Source organism: Phacochoerus africanus, chromosome 2 (assembly GCF_016906955.1).
Source record: "Phacochoerus africanus isolate WHEZ1 chromosome 2, ROS_Pafr_v1, whole genome shotgun sequence".
Taxonomy (NCBI): Eukaryota; Metazoa; Chordata; class Mammalia; order Artiodactyla; family Suidae; genus Phacochoerus; species Phacochoerus africanus.
The window spans coordinates 10,858,837-10,882,232 of NC_062545.1; positions in this window are offsets into that span (position 1 = coordinate 10,858,837).

The following is a 23,396-nucleotide window of genomic DNA, read 5'->3' on the forward strand; positions in this document are numbered from 1 at the left end:
CCTGAATCCTCACTGTGTTTGCTAAATTGGGCTTGTTTGTAATTTCCATGCCTGGTGCTTGTGTTCTTTCCTGACACAGAAGGCTTGTTCTTAATTCAGGCCCTGCTTGATAGGACCTTGAAGTCTTGTGAGAAGATGATGGGGCACCGTCTTTTTTCTTTTTCTTTTTCTTTCTTTTTTTTTTTTTTTTGCCATTTTTGGGGCATATGGAAGTTCCTGGGTCAGTGACTGAAGAAGCCCAGCCATAGCAGCCACCTGAGCTGCAGCAGTGACAATGCTGGGTCTTAAACCTGCTGAGCTGCAAAGGAACTCCCAGGGCCCCATCTTTTAATACTGATTAAAAAAAAAAGTCAACCTAAAATTCCATACCCAGTAGAAATGTCTTTCCAAAACAAAAGCAAAATAAAGACTACATCACACATGCACAAGCTGAAAGAATTCATAACATCAGCACAGCAACATTAAAAAATGTTAAAGGCAGTCTTTTAGTCAGAAGACTAAGAACAGATGGGTATATGAATCCATCCAAAGGAATAAAAAGCAGCAGAGATGGTAACTACATGGGTAAATATATGAGATTTTTTTTCTTATTATTTAGATGTCTTTAAAGTATAATTGAATGTTTAAACAAAATAATAATAATGCATATAAAAGTAAAATGTTTAACAACACTGGCATAATGATAACGGTGGGATAAAAAAGAATCTACTATGGCGAAGTTTTGATATTATATATGAAATTAGTATAATATCACTTTAAGGGTAGATTGCGATGAGTCAAAAATGTACTCTATAGGAGTTCCTGTCGTGGCGAAGTGGTTAACGAATCCGACTAGGAACCATGAGGTTGCGGGTTTGATCCCTGCCCTTGCTCAGTGGGTTAACAATCCGGCATTGCCGTGAGCTGTGGTGTAGGTTGCAGACACGGCTCGGATCCCACGTTGCTGTGGCTCTGGCGTAGGCTGGCAGCTACAGCTCTGATTCAACCCCTAGCCTGGGAACCTCCATATGCCGTGGGAGCGGCCCAAGAAATGGCAAAAAGACAAAAAAAAAATGTACTCTATAAACTCTACATCCACAGCTACACTAATAGTATAGTTATAGTGAATAAACCAACAAAGGAGATAAAGTAAAATTGTGAAAACAATCAATTAGAAAAAGGCACTACAAAGAACAGAAAGAACAGAAAACAGAACGCAAGATAGATTTAAACCTAAGCATATTGATAATAACATTAAATATTAGGATTCTGAACACCACACAGAGATGGTCAGAGTGAATATGAAAGTGACACTTGACTATCTGCTGTTTGCAAGAAACTCACTTTAAATATGAGGACAAAAACATTAAAAGCAAAAGCTGGAAACCAGTATAGTATACTAACACCAACCAAAGGAAATCTAGAATAATATTATCAGACAAAGTATATTTCAGAACAAAGAATATTATTAGGGACAAAGAGGATCATTTTATAAAAACAAAGGGGTCAATTTATCAAAAGGACATTAAGTCTTAAACATAGATGCACCCAATTACAAAACTACAGAGTGCATGAAGCAAAAATTGATAGAACTACGAGGAAAAATATACAAATCTGCAATTACAGCCAGAAATTTCAATACTCCTATCTAGATAGAACAAGCAGATAGAAGGTCAATACGGACATAGACAAGTTGAACAACACCATCACCCACCTTTATCTAACTGATATTTATAGAACTCCACCAATAACAACACTAACTTCATTATTTTCCTGTGTACACAGGGCATTTCTCAAGAGAGATCTTATTCTGGGCCATAAAATGTCTCAATACATTTAAAAGGATGTAAGTAATACAGAGTAGATTCTCTGATTACAATTTCATTAAATTAGAAGCTAGTGACCGAAAGATCTCTGGAAAGTTTTCAAGTATTTGCAAACTACATAACATACTTCTAAATAATCCACAAATTAAAAAAAAAATCAGAGGTGAAATTGGAAAGTTTTAATCTGAAAAAAAAAAAGGAAAGAGCATGTTAACATTTGTGGGATACAAAGTATACAAAGTAGGAGTTCCCGTCGTGGTGCAGTGGTTAACGAATCCGACTAGGAACCATGAGGTTGCGGGTTCCGTCCCTGCCCTTGCTCAGTGGGTTAACGATCCGGCATTGCCGTGAGCTGTGGTGTAGGTCACAGACGCGGCTTGGATCCAGCATTGCTGTGGCTCTGGTGTAGGTTGGTGGCTACAGCTCCGATTCAACCCCTAGCCTGGGAACCTCCATATGCCGCGGGAGCGGCCCAAAGAAATACCAAAAAGACAAAACAAAACAAAACAAAACAAAGTATACAAAGTAGCACTAAGGTGGAGTTCCCTTGTGGTGCAGGGGGTTAAGGATCCAGAGTTGTCATTGCAGCAGCTTTGGTCACTGCTATGGCACAGGTTTGATTCCTGGCTTGAGAACTTCCACATGCTGAGGACTTAGCCAAAAACAAGGCAAAGCAAAACAAAACATGATGAAGTAGCACTATGGCAGAACTTACAGCATTAAATACCTATATTACAAAAGAAAAAAATGGTCTCAAGTCAGTAGTCTTAGCTTAAAATTTAAGAGAGGAGAGAAAGAAGAACCACTACGCATATATTAGAATGCTCAGATTTTGAAAGACCACAATGTCATGTTGGTGAGGTTGTGGAAGAACTAGAATTCTGATGAATTGCTGGTGAAAACATGAAATGGTATAACCATTTTGGCAATTCCTTAAGACTTTAATCATACACTTCCAAGATGATCCAATCATTCTGTCTGAGAGAAAAATAAGCAAATGTCCATAGAAATAACTGTACAGGAATACTTGCACCAGTTTTCTTTGTAAACAACCCAAAATGTTATAGACTCGTGAATGGATAAACACATTCTAACATATTCGTATTATGGAATATTACTCAGCAATAAAAAACGCAATGAATTACTACCACATACAATGTAGATAAATGTCAGAATAAATACACTGAATGAAAAAAGCCAGACCCCAAAAATCCAAGCTATATGATTCCATTTATATGAAATTCTAGAAATAGCAAATTTATCTCCAGTGGCAGAGAGGAGATCGTGGTTCTGAGAGGACAAGGGGGACAAAGAGAAGGAAGGGATTACCAAGGGTCGTGGAGAGGGGGAGGCCGCAGGTGATGGATATGTTCACTGCCTTGATTTTGGTGATGGTTTCATGGTTGAGTACATGTATCAAAATGCATACAATTTTACACTTTAAATATGTGCATTTTATTGTTTGTCAGTTGAAACTACCCATCTTTCCCATGCACAAAAATTTCTTTCGCTGCCATCTTCCTAACATAGCAATTGTAATTTTTTACTCCTATGTATCAAAAACTTAGAAAGTACTAGGCTTAATGTTAGGAGTAGGAAATTGAAACAAATCAAATGGATTTAGCTTTCAGTGAGATTTCAGTTTTGGAAAAATCATAAAGAGGCAACTTCTGTGCTGGGCTTCTTAATCTATAAAATATTGGTTTTTTTCACAACATTATCTCATTTGAGAGTGATTATTTTTAATCTCAGGTAATAATTATGTTTCAAAGGGACACATAAATAAAAATAAAATGAGATTCAAACGTACCTTCAATTTTGGGAGCAACTGACACAGTCCACGCAGGATGGTTGTTTCTGTGTCACTGCAGGAGCCTTAAAGTCCCCGGTTCAGGTATTTCAGGAAGAGAAGGTAGTCATGGACAGAGGTGGGGAAGACTGATACCTGAGATGGTCTCTCACCACCTCTGAGCCTTTAACTTTCACGATGGAATTAAACACTCAGATGGCCCAGAAATTGAGTGAGCTGGAAGCAAGCCCCATGGTGACCTATTCAGGCAGAAAATAAGACAATGCAGATGAGCTGTGATGATCTCCGTAGGTGAGCTTGGGACAGCTCTGTTCCGATCTTTCAAGAGTTAAAAGCAGGATGGCAGCTGTTCCACTTGACCTTCCAAATCTTGCATTAAGTCTTTTGTGGACAGGAAGGGAATTCTGGACATGTAGTTCAGTGAAGTTACCCTGACCCTGACCCAATCTAAATCTTATAAACACAAACATGTGTATATGTATGTAATATACATACACACAAATGAACATATACAGAAAAACATACATACATGTGTGTCTGTGATTTGGATTGTGTCGCTATAGATTGACTGAATCTATAAACCGAATCAATATAGGCTGACATGTCCTAGAATTCCCTTCCTGGTCCATGAGATCATCTTTATGTATATACTAGAAACAGAGTTACATATTTACTACTTTTGGAGAAGCTCTACTACAAAGAATAACGACCATTATGGAGCATGTGTAGTGTGCAGATTGCTCTACATACATTATATACTTTTATCCTGAAATGATTTTATGAATAGGATTATGTCACCATTTCACAGATTAGGAAAATGAAGGCAGAGATGGTAAGTGACTGACTTGTCCAAGATTAGATGTTACCAGGAGGTAGAAAAAGGGCCTCAAACCCCAAAGCTTGTGCTGGTAGCTTGTGCTGTAAATCTACGTAGCAATCCAATACGATGAAAATAAAAAACAAACCTAAAAAATAGAAATCGTAAATTACCAGGACATATTTAAATTACCAATTAAAGAATTTTTAAAACATGGCAATGTTAAACAAATTGAAAATCCTCTGAGAGAAATAACTTCTCAAATCACATTTTAAAGATTTTAATCTCATCTGTGTAGGACTCTCTTTAATTTGCACTGAGTATACACACTCCTAAAATATATGCCAACAACATGCAAATGTTTACTGACTTCAATTACAAAAAAAGGAGGCATCAGAATAGCCTCGTGGATCAGAGACAGGCTGGTGGATGCAAAGGGAGGGAATTTGACAGAGGGAGGGAAAAACAGGAGGGAGAGATTGAAAGAGACTGAATGCAACACAGAGAAGGCCTGAAGCTGAGGGAGACAAATGCAAATGCTCATCGACTCTGTAATGAAAAATCTCCTTATTAAACTGTGCTTTATCTGAGAACAGTCTTCCTTTTAGGAACATATCCAAGCAGAGATAAAGGCATCTTACTATCCTCATTAAACTGTGCATGGTTTGATGCAATCAGACTTGTGTAATTTGCATATGGAGCGGTTTAATCTAGCTCATCCTGTCTTGCACCTATTGTTAATCATGTCCAGGCTTCCCCTCTCCTTCCCCCCTCCTCCTCCACTAACCCTTTGATTTAAGCAGATAAATGAATAGACATAAGGACATCAACATCTTTGTGAGTGATCATCAGCCTTGTACATTCAGAATATCCCTTGGTTGGCTGATTATGCCTTGGAAGGCATTCCATATGGTTTTGATAGTGTCCATCTTTGCCAGTTTAGAAAAGGCTGTATAAGGGCAGTCCGAGATGACAGAAAATCATTATTAACATACACTGTGAGCTTAAGTCTCTAACCACCATAAATAACAAGATAGGTGTTCTCACCTTATGTATCGGCTGGGAGCGCCTTCTAGCAAAGCATCTTGGCATCAGTGTGCCAGGTTTGACTGTATAAAGAGGCTTTGAAGAATGTATGAAAACTTTGTAATTACTTCTTGGCAGTAAATAATATGCAGTTATGAAGATGGTTGCGATTTGATGTTCAATGTGTTGGTCTCGGATGAATATGAAAAGAACTGTTCAAAGTCTTTGGTCAGTCCCATGGCTTCCTGCTTTTTATATCAAGGGGATAAGCATGGACAATGAGCAAAGGGAAGCAGTGTAAGCTTTCCTCTGCCTCCTGTCATCTTTGCCACCATTCCCCAAATCCCATGCTATTCTTCACGGATGCACACACCCTCTCAGTGTTGGAGGTGGGGAGGATTTAGGAGGGAAGAGGGTGGATGTGTTCCTCGGGAGTGCAGTGCATCCACTCAGAAATGGTAGGGACCACTTACAGCGCCTGTGAAACGTCTTCATCGCACCATCCCCACCATGTATGTGGTTGCTTCAAAGTGAAGCTCCTGCCCTGAAGAGACGTTTGAAAAAAATGTGCAAATATACCTCATGATGGGGCTCTGAAGCACTTAGACGTGTGAGGCAGAGAGCATCTAACATTTTAAGTCAGTTCTTTACAGGACTCGTACTTTGCCCTGCATACCCCCTCTTCAGGTTGAATGTGGGGAAAGAAACACCCGTATTGTAGGTTCGAGGGCAAGGGAATTACAGGAAACAGGGGTAATCGTGAACCCTCTTCGGTCCATCTGGGAGAGTCTTCCTGAGGGCTGACAGCCAGCCTGGACTTTGAAGAGGTGGGAAAGCATAAGAAAAAGGCAATTCCAAGCTCTAGGAGTCAGTACAGTTTGGAGAAGTCATTGGTGTTAAGACAGTGAAAAAAGCTGAGACAGCAGAGAAGGAAGGAAGGCTGAGTGGGGAGAGTGAGTTCTTCACAGGGAGATGATGAGGTGATCTTTTCTTTAGAAAGTAAAGGAGTCTGTTATTGTTCTGCATAGGGTTTATCAATGCACCAACTTTCTTCATTTCCCTCTGTATCTTCAGGATGTGGAACTAAATACAGGATACATTTGGAGTTTGAAGTTAAATACACATGGGTGTCCAAATCTGGTTCTCCACATCCATCCAAATAATAAATAACAACAGCAACAATGAGAATAGACATTTATGGAACATGCACTAAGCATCAAGCTAAAAGCTTTCTATAAATTATCTTCTTTAATTTTCCCTGAACACTAAGGCAGTTCTTATTGTCATCATCCCTATTTTCACAGAGGATGTAACAGGCTTGGGAAGGTACCTTAGGTACCTTTCTCAGGGTCACTTGGAAATGTGTTGGTTTTGGCTTTCTGATATCTACCACTGTTTCTTCGCTTCCTGTTAACCTCTGACTTCCATCTGGGGAGATGCATTTCGTGTAGTCCTTGTGAGAGAGCAATTCTTAGTGCCTGCCTCTTATGTCTCCCTCTCATGCCACGTCTGACTATGGAAGCTGTGTGTGGGGAGGAATCCAGGGTTTATGTGTTTGTGGTATACCTAGGGCAGACATGTGACCGGAGTTCATCCTATCAGTGCTGGATCCCCAGAATTTGCGTCCTAGTCACAAAATGAAAAGCATGCTGGGAGAAGAGATTAATTCCTGCAGTGGTGCAGCCTTGCTTTCAGTCCAAAAGGCTCAGATGCTGGATTTCCTTAGTTTTGGCCTACTCTCCAACCCCAGGCTTTGTGGCTTTCATGGTTCCAGGTACCCCAGATATCCTTCAAATAAAGGCCCCTTTTCCACATGGCAAGAGGACAGTTGTCACCTTGCATCTCAGGTCCAGAGCATCACTTCATTCTCCCACCGCCAAAAGCCTTTGTTCTCACTTTGTGATTTGCCGATGGCATCGGCTCACTTCTTCGCTGTACCCGTATCAATCCTATCCATTGTCAAATTTCAAATCCTCTCATGATGGCTTTCCTGTAGCCCTGGCTGACTCTCTGTTACTATAATCAGTTGTATCCAAGAGTGTGGCCCAGACCATTGAGCATTAGCACCTCGCCTTACACCCTCCAGTGCAGGCATTCTAAACCCATCAATGCCTTGATTCATTCAACGATATTTGTGCTGTGACAGAACTCTGCTAGATGCTTGTGACAAATGGGAAGTATGCTTCAAATAGGTCACATGTGGTTCCAAAGAGGAAGTAAGGGTGCCAGGCAAAAGTGTGATGGGAAATCTAACTGCATCCTGGACCACGGAGGGGTCCGCAGGGTGTGGGAACACTCTAAAATGTATACATATCTGAACTTTTCTAAACAAGCCTCTGTAACTGCCATCAGATTGTCAGAGATCCATGACCCCCCAGTATCAAGAACCAAGACTCTGAATGTACATACTTGTCTCTCTAATTAGTGAAATCTCCACGTTAGGGAACTGTCTTATAAGAGAGCATATAGAAGGTTCTCAGCAGATTCTTATTGATGACTGAGAGATTCTGGGAAATGAAATCATTTGCTCCAAAACGTTAGTCCACAGCGTCCTTCCAGGAAGATGTTTTTCTCAAACTCAAATTTACTCGTCATGTCTGTGGCTTCACATCACGTTCTGCACGACTGTTATCGCCTGCGATAAAATCCCGGCAGTGAAAAACTGAGATCATTTTTAACTTTTGATCATGATTTTAGCTGGAAAACTGTACTTTTTCAGTGACAACTGACTCCCTTTTTGGATGTCAGGCTGTGGCCCCACCGTTTCTGTGATCTTCCAGGGTGACTAGCAGGTAACCGCGTGTTTTAATTTCATCATTGCCTCCGTGGGTAACTCGCTCTGCTCCCTCTGTCTGCTACCAAGCTGAGAAGAATACAAAATACCTTTTCTCATTCATAATGACTGCTATCTGACCTCTGGGAGATCTGATTGAAAAACTGAGTCCTTCTGGCCAGACTAGGAATCTGGAAATTAGCTTTTTATAGTTTCGAGAAGCCTTGCAATGAAAGGAGATGTTAGGAGAACAAGTGGCAACCAGGTCAGAATCAATATTTATTGGCTTATTAAAGGAAAAGGGGTGTTGGAAACAAGTGTCTCTCGGCATGTGTGGGCTGGGGAATATGAGTCTATATATGCCAACTGCTGCCTGCCTGTGCATACCAACTGTTAGGGTCAAGCATTCTCATTTTTCTTATATTTACAGTCTTTGAAGTTTCTCATTTAACATGCCACAGGGTGTGCACATTAGCCATTCAGGTGTTAATGCAGCAATTATTACCCCAGAAAGGATTCTTAGTTTGGGTTTCATCTCTCTCTTTATCCTACCATTTCACCCCCCACACACTTGTCTTTTCTCTCTTCCAGCATTTAATCTCTGTGGGGGACATTCTAGTAGGATTTTAACCTTCAAAGACAGTCCATCTCTGTGTCACAGAAGTCATGGCTGTGCTCCTGAATCAATCTCTTACCTCATTAAGGCACAGAGATGCATAGATACTGAGGGTTCCGACGAGAGCCATTTCCCAGGGAATGCGAGGGGGTCTGGGGGGTGTTGCTCAGCCCACCCCATCCCTCTCTTTCTTGTCTTTCCTTCCATAACCAAAAAAAAAAAAAAAAATCTCCTCCATTGTTCCTGATACTAGAAATTTCTCCTGTAAGATTTCCTCCTTTGGATCAAAGCACTCTCTAGCAGGAACAGGATTATATACTAAACTTTATGTGAGTTCTAGGCCACCTGATTAATTCATGCAGTTTCAAACATTTGAGACCATTTTTACTGAGCAGCTATTCTGTACTGACACTTTGCCAGGTGCTTTATATAGGTCAACACATATCATTTTCTCAAAAACCTTGAGTAACAGCCTCCCTTGTATCAATTCCACAGTTGGCTTAAAACTTTTTTCTGAAGGTTATTTAGTTGACAAATGATATGATCAAAATTTGAAGTCTTTCTAACTTGGCTTCAAATTTAACATCTTTCCACTATACTAAGTGAAATAAAACTCCAATTTCTATACATAAAATACTTAGATAAAAAGTTAGTCCCTTTCCACATCAATCCCCCCAATTTATATTAGGGAAGATTATCATAAACTGTAATATCTGAATGCTATGCTATTGGGGAACAAGGGATGAAGAGATTCAGTCCTTCAATAATATTGTGTTCCTACTATGTGCCGGGAACTTTTCTAGTTGCTGAGGTTATAGCAGTCAAGTAGAGAAAGTTTTCAAGTCTTACCTTCTAGTGGGAGTAATTATGTGTTAGAAGTTTGTATGTTATATATATGTGTGTATATAGATGTATATGTGTCTGTGTGTGTATGTAATGTTCGAAGGCTACCAGCGCTGTGACAAACATACATCACGGATGGGAAATGAAGCAAGGAGTATGGATGGGTTGTAATTATAAATTATAAGTCAGAGCCCATGTAGCCTTCGCTAAGAAGGTGACATTGAGCAAATACTTGAAAGATATGTAGGAACAAGATATGAGCAGAGGGTCCCAGGCCAAGGAAATAGCTGCTAAAGGCCTAGAAACAGGATTATATCAGGTGTGTTCCAGGAGCAAGGAGGCCAGTAGGACAGGCAGTTGGAGCTGAGTGAGCAATGGGGAAGAGATAACATGGAGACAGGATCAGGGAATTAATGATGAAGGAGATTGCTTGTTGCTTGTAGGCCTTATGGAAGCTTCTGATCTCTAATCTGAGTGAGGTGGGAAATCCTTGCATGGTTTTAAGCAGAGGAATGATGTGGTTGGTCTGAGTTACCTTAGACTAAAATCGCTCAGTTGTTATATTGACTATAGTCTGTAGAGAGGAAAGGTGGAAGTAGAAAAATCCATCAGAAGGCAATTGCAGTAACTCGGAAAAGACATGATGGTCACTCAGATCAGGGTTGTAGTGGTGGAGATGGTAGGAAGTGATTTCATTCTTTATGTATTTTGAAGGTAAAACCAATGGCATTATTAACTGATTGCCTGAGAGAGGTGAGAGAAAGAGTGAAGTCAAGGTTAACACCATGATTTTTTGGCCTGAACATCTGGAAGAATTAGCAGCCCTTTCTGAGATGGGGGAGATTTAAATAGAGACACTGAGACTTTAGTTTTTGATGTAGAATCTGTTTATACTACTGAACATCCAAGAGTAATAGGCAGATGAACATCTGAGACTAAAGTTCAAGGGACCTATCTCAGCTAGTGATTTAAAAAAAATGGTGTCCATTAGAATATATGCATAGCCTTTAAAGTAGAGTAAAGTTATTGATAAAGAAATTCAAGAAATGAATCTTGGAGTACACCATAAATGAGAGATTAGAGAGATGTTTGGAGAGGTGTAGAGAAAATGGCCAAGGACAGTGGGTTGTTAGAAAAACCAAGGCAGTCTGGTGTCATGGAAGCTAAGTGAGAAAAGTATTTCAAGAAGGAGGAGGGGAGGATGTTCAGAAGGGTCAAATAAGGTGAACACTGAGAACTGATGACTGGATTTAGCAACATGGAAGTCTTTGTTGACATTGACAAGAGCAACAGGAGTGGAGTGGACTGGCATAGGTGAAGGCTACCACTGGGATTTTAAGAGAGATTGAGAGGAGTTCCTGTTGTGGCTCAGTGGGTTAAGACCCAGTGTTGTCTCTGTGAGGACGTGGGTTCGATCCCTGGCCTCACTCAGTGGACTAAGAATCAAGTGTTGCTGCAAGCTGTGGTGTAGTTCACAGATGCAGCTCAGATCCAGTGTTGCTGTGGCTGTGGCTGTGGCATAGGCTGGAGCTACAGCTCTGATATAGTCCCCTAGCCTGGAAACTTCCATATGCCACAGGTGCAGTCATAAAAAGAAGAGGAAGAAGAAGAAAAAAAAAAGGTAGAGACAGAGAGAGAGAGAGAATGAGAGAAGAGGAGTTGGAGACAGTTAAGTATAGACAAACCTTCCAAGGATTTTTGCTGTAATGAAGAGCAGAGAAGTAGCATATAGAAAAGAAAGTTGTTTGTTTTTTTCCCAAGATGGTAGAAATAATAGAATGTTTGTTCTTCGCCACTGTCACTTACCTACTTGAGTCCTTTGTGGATATGACTCCAGTGGCCCCTGTTATCACTCCGGCTAGCTGGTCAACTTTGGCTTTGTATGTTTGGAAAGGTTTCCAAGAATTGTGTGGGCTTTGGTGGTTAACCAAAATCTTTGTGACTTCCAGAATTAGCATCATAGAATGCTAATAGCATCACTGAATGTTAAAAATGGAGGATCCTTAGCAAATGTCTGGCTTCATCTTGCCAGTAAGACAACAGAAGCCCAGAGAACAAAATTGATTTGCATAAAGCCATCTAATTTGGGATGGAAGTGAGGCTGGTACCCAGATTTGAAACTCCTGCCCACTGCTCCTTCTGGCACATCTCTCAGCTGGTTTCTTGGATTCAAGACAACTGCACAACTTCTCTTAACTGTGAAGTAAAAAATGGCTCTAGCTGAGATGTAAGATTTAAGATTTCATCAATAATCAGGACAATCAGTACAATAGAGAGAATTTTCAAGTTTACAATCACCATCAGACCCCTTATCCTTTCCATGACACAACATGTTATAAAGCTACATCTTAAAATTAAGAATTGTACTTGTACTGTGTCCCCTGGCCACTCGTGTAAGACGTCAATGGCAGTATGAATTCTAGACCTTCCATTAGGCTGATTAATGTTAAATGTGAAAACAGGGGAGTAGCGTGCTATCCGCTATATGATAATTTTAATTCCCCGGCAATAATGGTGAAACTACATGGGACATAACAGTATGAAGACAAAACAATTATGAGGGAAAGTCATGAAAAAGTTTTGCTTAGTATCCCATTATTATGTAGATAATTTTTTGTCATTTCTATGAATGGATTAACATGCCCTGTGGTGTACTTTTTTCTTCAGTCCATAGTGTAATTCTTTTTTTTAATTTATTTTTTATTACCTTTTAGGGCCGCACTCATGGCATATGGAGGTTCCCAGGCTAAGGGTCAAATTGGAGCTACAGCTGCCCACCTACACCACAGCCACAGCAACGCAGGATCCGAGCCACATCTGCGACCTACACCACAGCTCACTGCCATGCCAGATCTGTAACCCACTGAGCGAAGCCAGGGATCGAACCCACAACCTCATGGTTCCCAGTTGGATTCATTTTCCCTGCACCACGATGGGAACTCCTCATCATGTAGTTCTTCATTTGCTTCAGCAAGTTGGGAATTGTGTGGGCTGAAGCATGGGAGAATGGCGCCATGGGCTGTTCCCTGAATGTAATGACTGATTATCTGATGGGATTTGACTACATTAAAGGACACTCTGAAGTGAATCACAGGCAAGTTGACTTAAATGCAAAGTTTCCAGGGAAGTGCAGCTTAGAAGCTTAAGTAGAATGAATGAGCATAGTTTAATTGGCTAGTGTAGATATTTGATGGTGATGTGGTCCCAAGGGAGTCTGGCTGTGAGGCTAAATCTGGAGAGGGAACACCCACATTACTTTGTTTCTGTGACATGCACACCTGGGACATCTTTGTTAAAGCAAAGCTTTATTTTCAGCCTCACCATGAATGCGTAGTTCTTGCTGGAAACATCTACAGATCGAAGGATATGTATCTGTGTGTGCGTGTGTGTGTGTGTGTGTGTGTGTGTGCTTGTACATGCACCACGATGGATTGGCTTTTGTGGGGAGGGATTGGGTTGGAGGAAATCTAGTTATCTGAACTATAATACTATCTGAAGGAACACAGCCCTGTGGATTGTAAGATAGAAGCTGAAGGGTGGTTGTTTCCCTACACAAACCTCGAGAAGGTTTTATCACAAAAGATCTCTGAAGTACCCGGAGACATATTGGAGGGATTTAATAATGCCACCAGAGCCCTTTTCTCTTCCTTCCTGCCTCACACTCTTTGCCTAAGAGAAGGCAAGAAATCATGGTTTCTTTATAAATGCCTGTTGCTTAACCACGCAAATCCATTCTCTGAACCATGCCATCTTTTCCATCTCTGTCTAAGAGCTTTTGGCAAAGACATCCCTGTACTCACTGTAGGTTCTCAGAAGATATTTGGATGTAATGATGATGCCTCCTGTAAATGGGAGGCCATGCACTCCTAAATTTACTTCACCCACTCTGACATGATGAACTAGCTGATAAAACGGTGTTGCTAAAGCAGATTCTGTTGGGCAGTAGACATTGTGCAAGGAAGTGGGCTTTATTATAACTTATACCAAGTACCAACCTGGGATACCCTTAGGGAAGAGGACGTGCTCTTCTGAGTCCCATGGGATGATCTAAATTATTCTACAACTAGTTCCAGTATCTTCCCAAACTCCTGATTAGCTTTAATAGGAAGACTTAGAAAGGAAGGAAGAGCTGAACGTCTTCATGGGAATGAATGGTCATTGTTTTGCCTTAGAAATTACAAACAGAAATAAGAAACCATAAGCATAAACAAGAAATTATGAATGGAATGAACAAAGATTAGTAACTGATGTTAAAAAAATGGCTTTCTGCTGTTTTGAAGACAAAGGCAGTTTATAATTTTTAATCTGTTCATGAAGTCCTTAGGGTAACTGTTCAGAGGCCTAGGTTTTGTGGGGTAGAGGCTAGGATGGACTGTGTGGGTCTTGCCATGCTGAGGAATTCAATCCTGGGATCTTAGAGAAGTGACATCTCAAAAAAGAGATTTGAGGGAGGTCTTCTCAGATTGCAGTGAGACTGACTGGCGTGGTAATTTGACTATTGAGGCATTATTTCATCACTAATTAATTTGAAAGACATTTTTGGTAAGACATTGTGCTGGGTGTTAGGGTTATACAAAGATAACAACAGGCCTTTGCATGTGAGGCATTGACAGTCTGGAGAGGAAAGTGGGCATTGCAAGTAGGGCAGTTTTAGGATTTTAATATAAGGCCAAAAAATAAATGGCCTAAAAAATGTAAATGGAAAGCAGTGCAGATGAGGCACCAACCAGGTTTTCATTGAGCGCCTGTAGAAACATGTGGGACAGGTCCTCATGCTTTTAGAAAGAGTAGGCCGGTTGCAGCAGTGACGTCCTCCTTTTCCTGATCTAAAGCAATGTGAGGCAGCTGGCATAGTGGTCACTGATGACTGCAGTGGGTGTTCGTGCAAGAAAGATGTACATTCCAGCTGGGGTGATCAGAGAAGACTTTATCACTGAGGAAGGGTTTGGGTCTGCTCATGAAATTTGTCATTTTGAGAGATGAAGGTGAGAGAATAAGAGACATCACAAGTGGGTAAAAGCATTGTCAGTAGCAAAGTTCTGGAATTGGCAAAGTGTAGGGCAGATTCTGGGCTCAGTGTCTAGGTTTCTCACAAGGAACAGTCCTGAAATGCTGGTCTAGGTGGCTCTGAAAACCTTCTAGTGTAATGGTAGCTTCCATAGGTCTCCAGTCAAAGTGGGCACTTCCTCAAGAGTCCCCGAGGATCTGTTCACCAGGCAGATCTTTACAACCTGCAAAAGAGGTGTTATTTACCAAGGGGAATGAAAAAAAGGTGAGACAATGGATGGTTGGGGTCAGATTGCAGAGCCCTGAGTGACAGGCTGAAGCTTTTGGTAAAGGAGACGCTGCCTCCTCTTTCTAGAGGCCACTCTGGGACTTGTCCTAACGGTCATGACCGGTCTAGCAGAGGTTGTTTTGATTTGGAGAGAGCATAGATCATGTCTGTCCCAGCCCTGGGAAGCTTGGGGACACATCTGGAGCACTGACTGGCCTCAGAAAGTGGATGTGGAGGGGATTCAGCTCTTGTGAGCTCTCCTGTGGTTGCTGCAGGGACCTGAGATGCTTGCTAAGAGCCAGCGGCTCTCACCTAGTTTCCCTGGGACCTCAGGGATCACCTTTATGGTCAGTACAGACCATAAGGGGGCACCGAGGAAGGAGCGCACACACGGGCCAGCCCAGTGTTTTGTCAGAACCAGCCAGGTACAGGGTGTAACATCATCTTTTCATTCCTTTACGTTCCCTTTCTTCACCTCAAGCCCTGGTTCCCAACGCTTTTTCTCCCCTGCCTCCGTTCCTTTCTCCTCATCATAGCACACATACAGTTGCACCGAGTCCCCCCTCCCCACCTCCGATGCAATGAATGCTGCTGTCAGTTCAGATAAGAGCACCCGCTGGATAGAACGGCAATCTTTTCAGTCCTGGCAAACACGATCATAAGTTCAGTTTATTAATATTGCAACAGTTGCACTAAATGAGATCACTTGGCTAACAAAACATTTATCAACAAAACGCTGCCACCTACTGAAGTTTTGCAAACAGCCCAGATGATGGGATAAGATCACAAATTCACTCTGTCACAAGCTTATGGTCTTTTCTGAAATCGTTCTGAAAAAAAAGAGAATGATAACCAGCAAAACCAGACAAGACACCTCTTTCATACAGTCTGTTTAGAAAATGTCAGGGTAAATCCAGCAGAGAGGCAGCCAAACAGAGAAGGAGGTTTGGGGATCCTTGATGTTATTTTATTATGGAATTTTCCAGCAGGGCTTGGGATGCTCCCAGGCAACTTCTAGAAAGGGTCGTGTCTATTAGGAACGCATTCTTTGGGCTGATTTGCAACACTGATGTTTGGTCTGCAGTGAAGGCACAGGGAAACAAGTCAGTTTTAATTTTTATTCTCTAGGAAAGGAATATTTTTGGTACCAAGAAACATCCCAATGAAACTCATGATAATAATAATAGCTATTTTTGTATGTGAATTCATAATCCTGGAAATACATCTTCATTCAGTGGTTCCTAAAAGTGTGGAAACCACTTTAGGAAGGGATAATTAAGTTGTATTAGGTTTATAAAGTTCAGACTGTTTTCCTAAGTGATGTGAGAACTAATTTGTAATGCCAAGGGGGAGTCAGGGAAAAACAAAACAGTGATGATGTCTCTGTAATTTATTTTTGCCAAAGCTAATGGTTATTGTCCTCTAAAAAATCTTAGGATGTAAGTGGAAATGCTGAATGACAAAACAGGGCTCTGGGTATCACTGCTTGCCTCCCCCAGCTCCATTCTGTAGCAAGTGGAGGTTGGCTAGGAATGAAGATATGCTGGCACCTCTGTGGAGCTCACTGTCTTTTCCATACTTGTGAATATGTTATTTCCCCCACAATATGTGATATTCTCAAGGGTAGGGCTCTGACTCCCAGGGTCCAGGACAGTGCGTGGTACTGCATATTGCAGTCACCAGAAAATGAGACATCGAAGAAGTTAACATGTGTGAGATCTCCTTAGCAAGCCACATCAGTTTTACATAACCGTCTAGATCCTTAGCCTTGAGGGGGCTTTAAGAACTGACTTTTATCTTTCTGGAAATTCCTCTACCTCCCTGATAGCAATGGGTATGAGTTGCTTTTTTCTTTTTTCTTTTTAAGTCTGAACTTGCAGCATATGAAAGTCCCCAGGCTAGGGGTTAAATCAGAGCTGCAGCTGCTGGCCTATGCCACAACTATGACAAGACCAGATCCGAGCCACATCTGCAACCTACACCACAGCTTGTGGCAATACCAGATCCTTAATTGACTGAGCAAGGCCAAGGATTGAACCTGCATCCTCATGGACACCATGTCCAGTTCTTAACACACTGAGCAGGAACTCCAGAGATTACTGGAGATAATTATTATTATTTTGGAGATGTTTATCATTGGAGATTATTATGAGAGTATTGGTTGAAAGATTTCGGAGGATGAATGCAACTTTCTCCCCACTCTCTGCAAGAGCAGAGGGGTAGAGAGGAGGAACTTGTGTCTGTGCCCATTTATGGTGGGGGTGGGGCATGCCTGGCCTGGGCTTCACCTAGGCTTCTCCAGGCCTCTGCTCTGCCATCTTTCTAAATTTGTATCACAAAGTAAGCCTGAAAGAGAGGAATGCAGGGTGGACACAGGAGAAAGGAAGCAGGCCTGGTGCTGCGCTCAGGGTCAACGAAATATGTAATATTAACAAATGACACTATTTATTGAACACCAAACATATGCTAAATCCTGCTCAAGGCATTTTACCTGTTTCAGTTCCATTCTGCACGACAATCCCTTAAGGTAGGGATCCTTGCATCTATTTTATAGATGAAGAAACTGAGGCCTGGAGAGGTCAAATGACTCAGCCAAGGTCATCCAGATGGAAAGTAGCAGGGTGAACCCAGATTTAGGTCTGTGACATCTGGCTCAAAAGATCCTGCTCTTTGGGGGAACCCTGTGGGCATATTTCCCTCTTTGCCGGCGCAGGGGTTAAAAGAGAGAGAGGAATAGATAGAGGAAGTTCCTCTCTGCTCCAGGGACGCTGCAATGCTCTTGCACGTGGGAGAGTAGAGTTCACAGTGTGCTAGTAAATGACATCATGGGTGGAGAGCCCTTGGACCTCCTTAGAAGGAAGTGACTGTAAAAAATCCCAGCCATTTGTATTACTCTTATAGGTGATGTGATTTCAAATGGACATAGAGCACAGTTTGTCTTCTGTTCAAATTGGCATCCCTTCACGCCGTTCTGGGAATTAGTTCAGAACTGACTACAGGAAGCATAAATCACCTTTGCTACCCAGTACCATTTCCTAGCAGACCCATATTTTCCCAGGAGGTTCTTTCTCTGTAGTAGATAAAAGTTTGCCTTCATTTCATGTGATCTCATTTCACTTTCCTCTTCAGTAGATACCAGCCAATGTCCATCATTCCGGGCAAAGCAAGAGCCTGTCCCCATGTACCTAAATTCCAGGTGGTCCTACAGGAGTCTCACTTTTTCCATTGACTGCCTCCACCGCTCCTGGTGTCACCAGGGGAATACTTCCCATTCTCATTGAAAGGAAAAGCACATTCTGAATATGTAACAATAACCCGCATGCAGCTCTCTGATTATAAATACCAAGTGTGATAAAAGCCCCAGCAGTGTAGTGATCAAAGGCATAAGGGACTCACTGCAGAAGCAACAGGTGACCCAGAACAATCAGAAGAAAGGGAAATGCTGAGTAGACATGGGGTCCCAGGAAATTCACATTAAAGATCTTTTCTGATGTATTTCAGTTGTGCTTATAAAAGGATTTAACGGGGAGCTAACAAAGCAGTTGGTTTTGCATTGAGTGTGACCTGATAATTAAAAATAAGTTTAAGATTTACTGATCAGTAATAATTCCCATGTTTCATCACTAATAAAGCTAATAAATGGGCATTATAAGAATCACTTACACCTCCAGAAAAAAAGGTAATAAAAATGTTCTCACTGCCACCTTCTTACAGAAAGATATTGTCCTATAAACCTAAGGGGTGCTGGTCACGAAAAGAAACCCAGAAAGAGCTGGTGACCAATTAGTCAAAGAAAGTGTGTGTTTGGTCACAAAAATCCCTTTTTCTTTCTGAGAGTTAATAATTCAGGCTAAAGAACCATCAGCTACTCAGAGTGAATGTACCTGTCATGGTCCCTCTCAAAGTAAGTTTGAGGAGACGTCTACCACGACAGCACTCTTCCTAATTTTTTAAGGTCATTAATTAACTTTTTTTTTTTTTGAAATGAGTTTGTCTCACAAACAACTATCCCAGAGAGTAAAACTGACTAAGAATGGCGCTGTGTTAACTCCAAACCAAGGGAGTTTCTGAGACACCCAAGGGAAAGTGTTATGACCACAAGACATGGACTCTGAGATGAAGGGTAGAGTCTGATTTCAGGACTCCAGGGAAATACAAGGTAAAGCTGACTCTATGACTCTAAAATAAAACACAGTGGAAAAAGTTCTTGTTTTCACTCCAAAGAGGTAAGACTGTCTATATTATTCTTTTGTATCCACATCGTTAAGGTGTGTGTACTGCCTGGTCACAGTGTTTCAAATGTAAATACCAGCGATTATAACATCAACACTCTTCTGTCTGAAAATCTAAATTTGTTACTTTAAAAGTTTTTTTTTTTTTCATTTCTGGTGAGTGAAAATCAATTCCAAACATTTTCTGATATGTGAAGAACCCCCTCAGGTTCCATGCTGGCCGTTTCTCTGCTTCTTCTCAGATCCTCTCCTGGCACTTACTGATTGGCTCTGAATTTGGGGGATCTCTGCCTCCTGGGTCCCTGACCTTCTGGTTGCTGGTGAGGTTCAACCTGTGGGGGGTGCCAGCAGGAGATTGGAGGGTGGGAGCCTGGAAAAGCCGGGGTATCTCTTCCTGTTTCTTTCTGTGTTGGGTGGTGCCTCCTGCAGAGGTGTTGCTCACCTGGGCAACCGCTCCCTGTGGGAACAGGCTGGGAGGGTAGTCTTGGTTCTCCTTTGGCCCCAAGGCCTTTCCAATGATCATAACTCCCCTCTAATGAAAAGGTCTGAGTTGCCTCGGTGTCCCTTGTTTGGCTTCGCAATTCACCCTTCATTATGTAACTCATTCCCTATATTAAATTCTCTGTTCGACATGCCTACAGTGCTTTCTGGTCCACTGGTTAGACACTGATTGATGCTGTGTCATATTGCATTAATTAATAATCTGTTTTTTAAAATTTTTATTATAGTTGATTTAGAATGTTCTATCAGTTGCTATACAACAAAGTGACCCAGCCATACATATATATTCATTCGTTTTCTCGTATTACCTTCATGTTTTATCACAAGTGATTGGATATAGTTCCCTGCACTATACAGCAGGAGCTCATTACTTATTGATTCTAAATGTAATAGTTTGCTTCTACTAACCCCAAACTCCCAGTCCATCCCAGGCCCTCCCTCTCCCCCTTGGCAACCACAAGTCTGTCCTCCATGTCTGTGAATCTGTTTCTGTTCTGTAGATAGGTTCATCTGTGACATATTTTAGATTCACATATAAGTGATATCATATGGTACTTGTTTTTCTCTTTCTGACTTCACTTAGTATGAGAATCTCTAGGTTCATCCATGTAATAGTCTCCTAATAATGTGTTTTATATCTCAGTGTCCAGTAAGTCCGTGTGATCTGACCTTTCACCAAAGAGGCTTTGTGGTTATTATTTGTCTTATCATCATTGTTACTCCTTGTTCCACTACAGAGTCCCCTTATTTTTGGGCAAGAATGTGTTTTTCAGGTAATGTCCAGAGAGGTTCTTATTTTAAAAATCATGAATCTAAAAGTGTTGCCAAATTTTATACTAAAAGTTTTAAAAGATTCCAGATTCCCAGTTTTCTAGACCAAGGGTCCACCAAGGACCACGCGCCCTTTCTTTACTTTTCGTTTCCTTGATGATATCTGTCCCCATCAAATGTAGATGGTGCATCTCGCAACTCAGCAAGTTTGCTTCCACTCATAGCAACAGCAGCCTGTGGCACCCTCGTTGGCCAACTGTAGCAGTGCATATTCAGAAATAAAAGAGGAGCAAACCTCTGCACATGTGCTTTCTTCTTGTCCATGAAAGGGGAGGCTTTCCAAATAGCCAGGCAGGGAAAGTGTGAATAAGCCATGGTGCCAAAGTCACAGTCCTTTAGTGATCATGAAATTAGACCATCGAAGAGCATAAGTGGTATTTTCCAGCTGGGGATCATATGGAACTATGGTCCACAAACAGCTTTAGTGACCAGTACATCAACAGAAGAGCCATGCTGATTTGGGAAAAAATAATATTCATAAAATGTGAATGTTGCCTATGAGTATATATTGTAATTTAGAAAAGATATAAAGAATCTCATGAAAGGCTGCAGCTTTGTATTTGATGCTGTGGGCTTTTTTCATTTCAGCATCAGGCAGTGTAATGTTTCTTGGGGAGGTGTGGGTATCCTCGTACCTAGGGTGGGGGTCTCAGGATGTGGCCTTGGACTTCACCTTGGGTTACTGTAAGGGCTGGGTCGGTGACAGGGTCTGTGTCAGGCTGTATTCAGATCCAGGAGTGAGAGCCAGCATGTAGCCATAGGCTCTCAGGAAAGGGTCCCAAGTGTGGGCTTTGGAGCCAGGCAGGTTGGATTTGAAATACCACTCTCCCATCGCTACATCTGTAATCATAGATAAGTTACTTTACCTCCTGGAGTTCCATTTTCTTTTTCTGGAAAATGAAAATACTAATTACATCATAGCATCAGTGAGATTAAATCAGATAATACATCAGTACATATTCACCATGGTTCCAGGCACAAAATTCATACTTAGCTGCATGTGAGTTGAGGGTCTGGAGAGCTGGACCACACCCAGGGCATGCTGGAGGAACCCTTCTGGCTGGTTTCTGCAGACTCTGAACTCTCCTGTCCCTTCTGTTTTTGTAGGCCAAAGATACTTGCTATGTTTTGCATTCAAAACATAGGACAGTCTCCGATAATCCCAAAGTTTCTTGAGGACTCAGGGTGCAAACCAAGAAGTCAGCCTCTGGTTCAAAGCTGCCAGTATGTAAGAAGCTATAGTCAGCTACATTCTAAGACATTACGTCTCTCTAGGAAGGGTTCCTGGTTTGAAATACTTGTTCTGGACTTAATGTTTCTATATAATATACCCAAATTAAGTTGCATCATTGTTGAACTCCTACTGCCAATTTTAGAGCACATGTGCTATTTATTCTGCTTATTATCTTTTAAAGCACTTAAGTATTCACAGCAACTGGGAAGGTCACTGTGAACTTAATGACTAGATGTAGAAGTCGGCACAGCTGGTCATTAACTGCCAGGAAGTACCTGATTAGGAGAACATTATTTCTAGAAGCCTAATTGAATTGGCCCATCCCTGGCTTTTCTCTGTAGCTCAGTATTGAATCCTGTGGGCTGCTTCTGAGGGTTTAGGGTTTCAAAGATAGTTCATTCATGACTTTTAGCAACTGGGAAAATTATAAATAGGAATAGGGCCATTCATCCTCAACACCTCATTAAGTCTGCCTAAGGTCTGGGAGAACCTTCTAGAAGCTGCCGGAACTCAGGGAGCATAGAGATAGGATACTAGAGAATGGGAGCCATCTCTGGGGATGAGACCCCATTGTTATCCCCTTTGAAGTGGCTGCAGGCAATAGTCCTAGAAGTGAGGAAGGAAGGAAGCGCCCTTTTTGGTTTTATTCTCTGCTGCTTTTCGTGCTGGGCTCTTTGGAAACAATATTTTCCTTAATAGTGTTTTCCCCTGTATTCCTCCCCACTTCTCTTTCCTTCCTCTGCTTTTACAACTCCAAGCTGTAACCATGATTATCTCTTTCTGTCATTTCAGCTTTGTCCTGCTCCCCTTAATTGGCCCAAGCAGTCCTTTCACTTACAGGCTGAACAGGACCTCAGCCTTTCCTGACCCTGAGAGCCAGTGTCCCGCACACAGTTGAGGGCCTTTTGTGTTAATATTGTTGGGCACTCCCAGTGCTCCCAAGCTGGCCTCCCTAATGCTGGTCCATTAGAAACCTCCCCATCCTTCACACAAGTGAAGATGCACTTTGCTGCAACACTGGCTGTCTCGCAATCCCACTAATAGCCTTTTACTGCTGAGAGACCATCTACAGCAGCATCTAAAAGTGCCTCCCGAGGAAGGAGCATGTAGGGGAACTAAGAGAAGCCTAAAAGCTTTGTTCTCCACACTCTAATTACAGTTAAAGAAAGTCACTGACGGTCTGTAAGGACCATGGGCTTTCCCCTTTTCAACCACGTTTCCACCCCCTGGGCTAGTAACTGTAGCAGACATTGAAAATAAGGGCAAAGCAGAGCACCTTGTAATTTCCTGATGTCTGGGACACTAAAGATACAGAATGTTTCACTGTCAATATTAGTAGTAAAATCTAGCATGTAAACTTCAAAAAATTCTGACCAGAGGCTCAGTGGTAACAAACCTGACTAGTATCCATGAGGATGCAGGTTTGATCCTGGCCCCGCTTAGTGGGTTAAGGATCTGGTTTGCTGTGTGTTGCTGTGAGCTGTGAGCTGTGGTATAGGGCACAGACGAGGCTTGAATCCCACGTTGCTGTGGCTGTGGTGTAGGCTGGCAGCTGCAGCTCCGATTCAACTGCTCATCTGGGAACTTCCATATGCCACAGGTGCAGCCATAAAAGCAAGCAAACAAACAAACA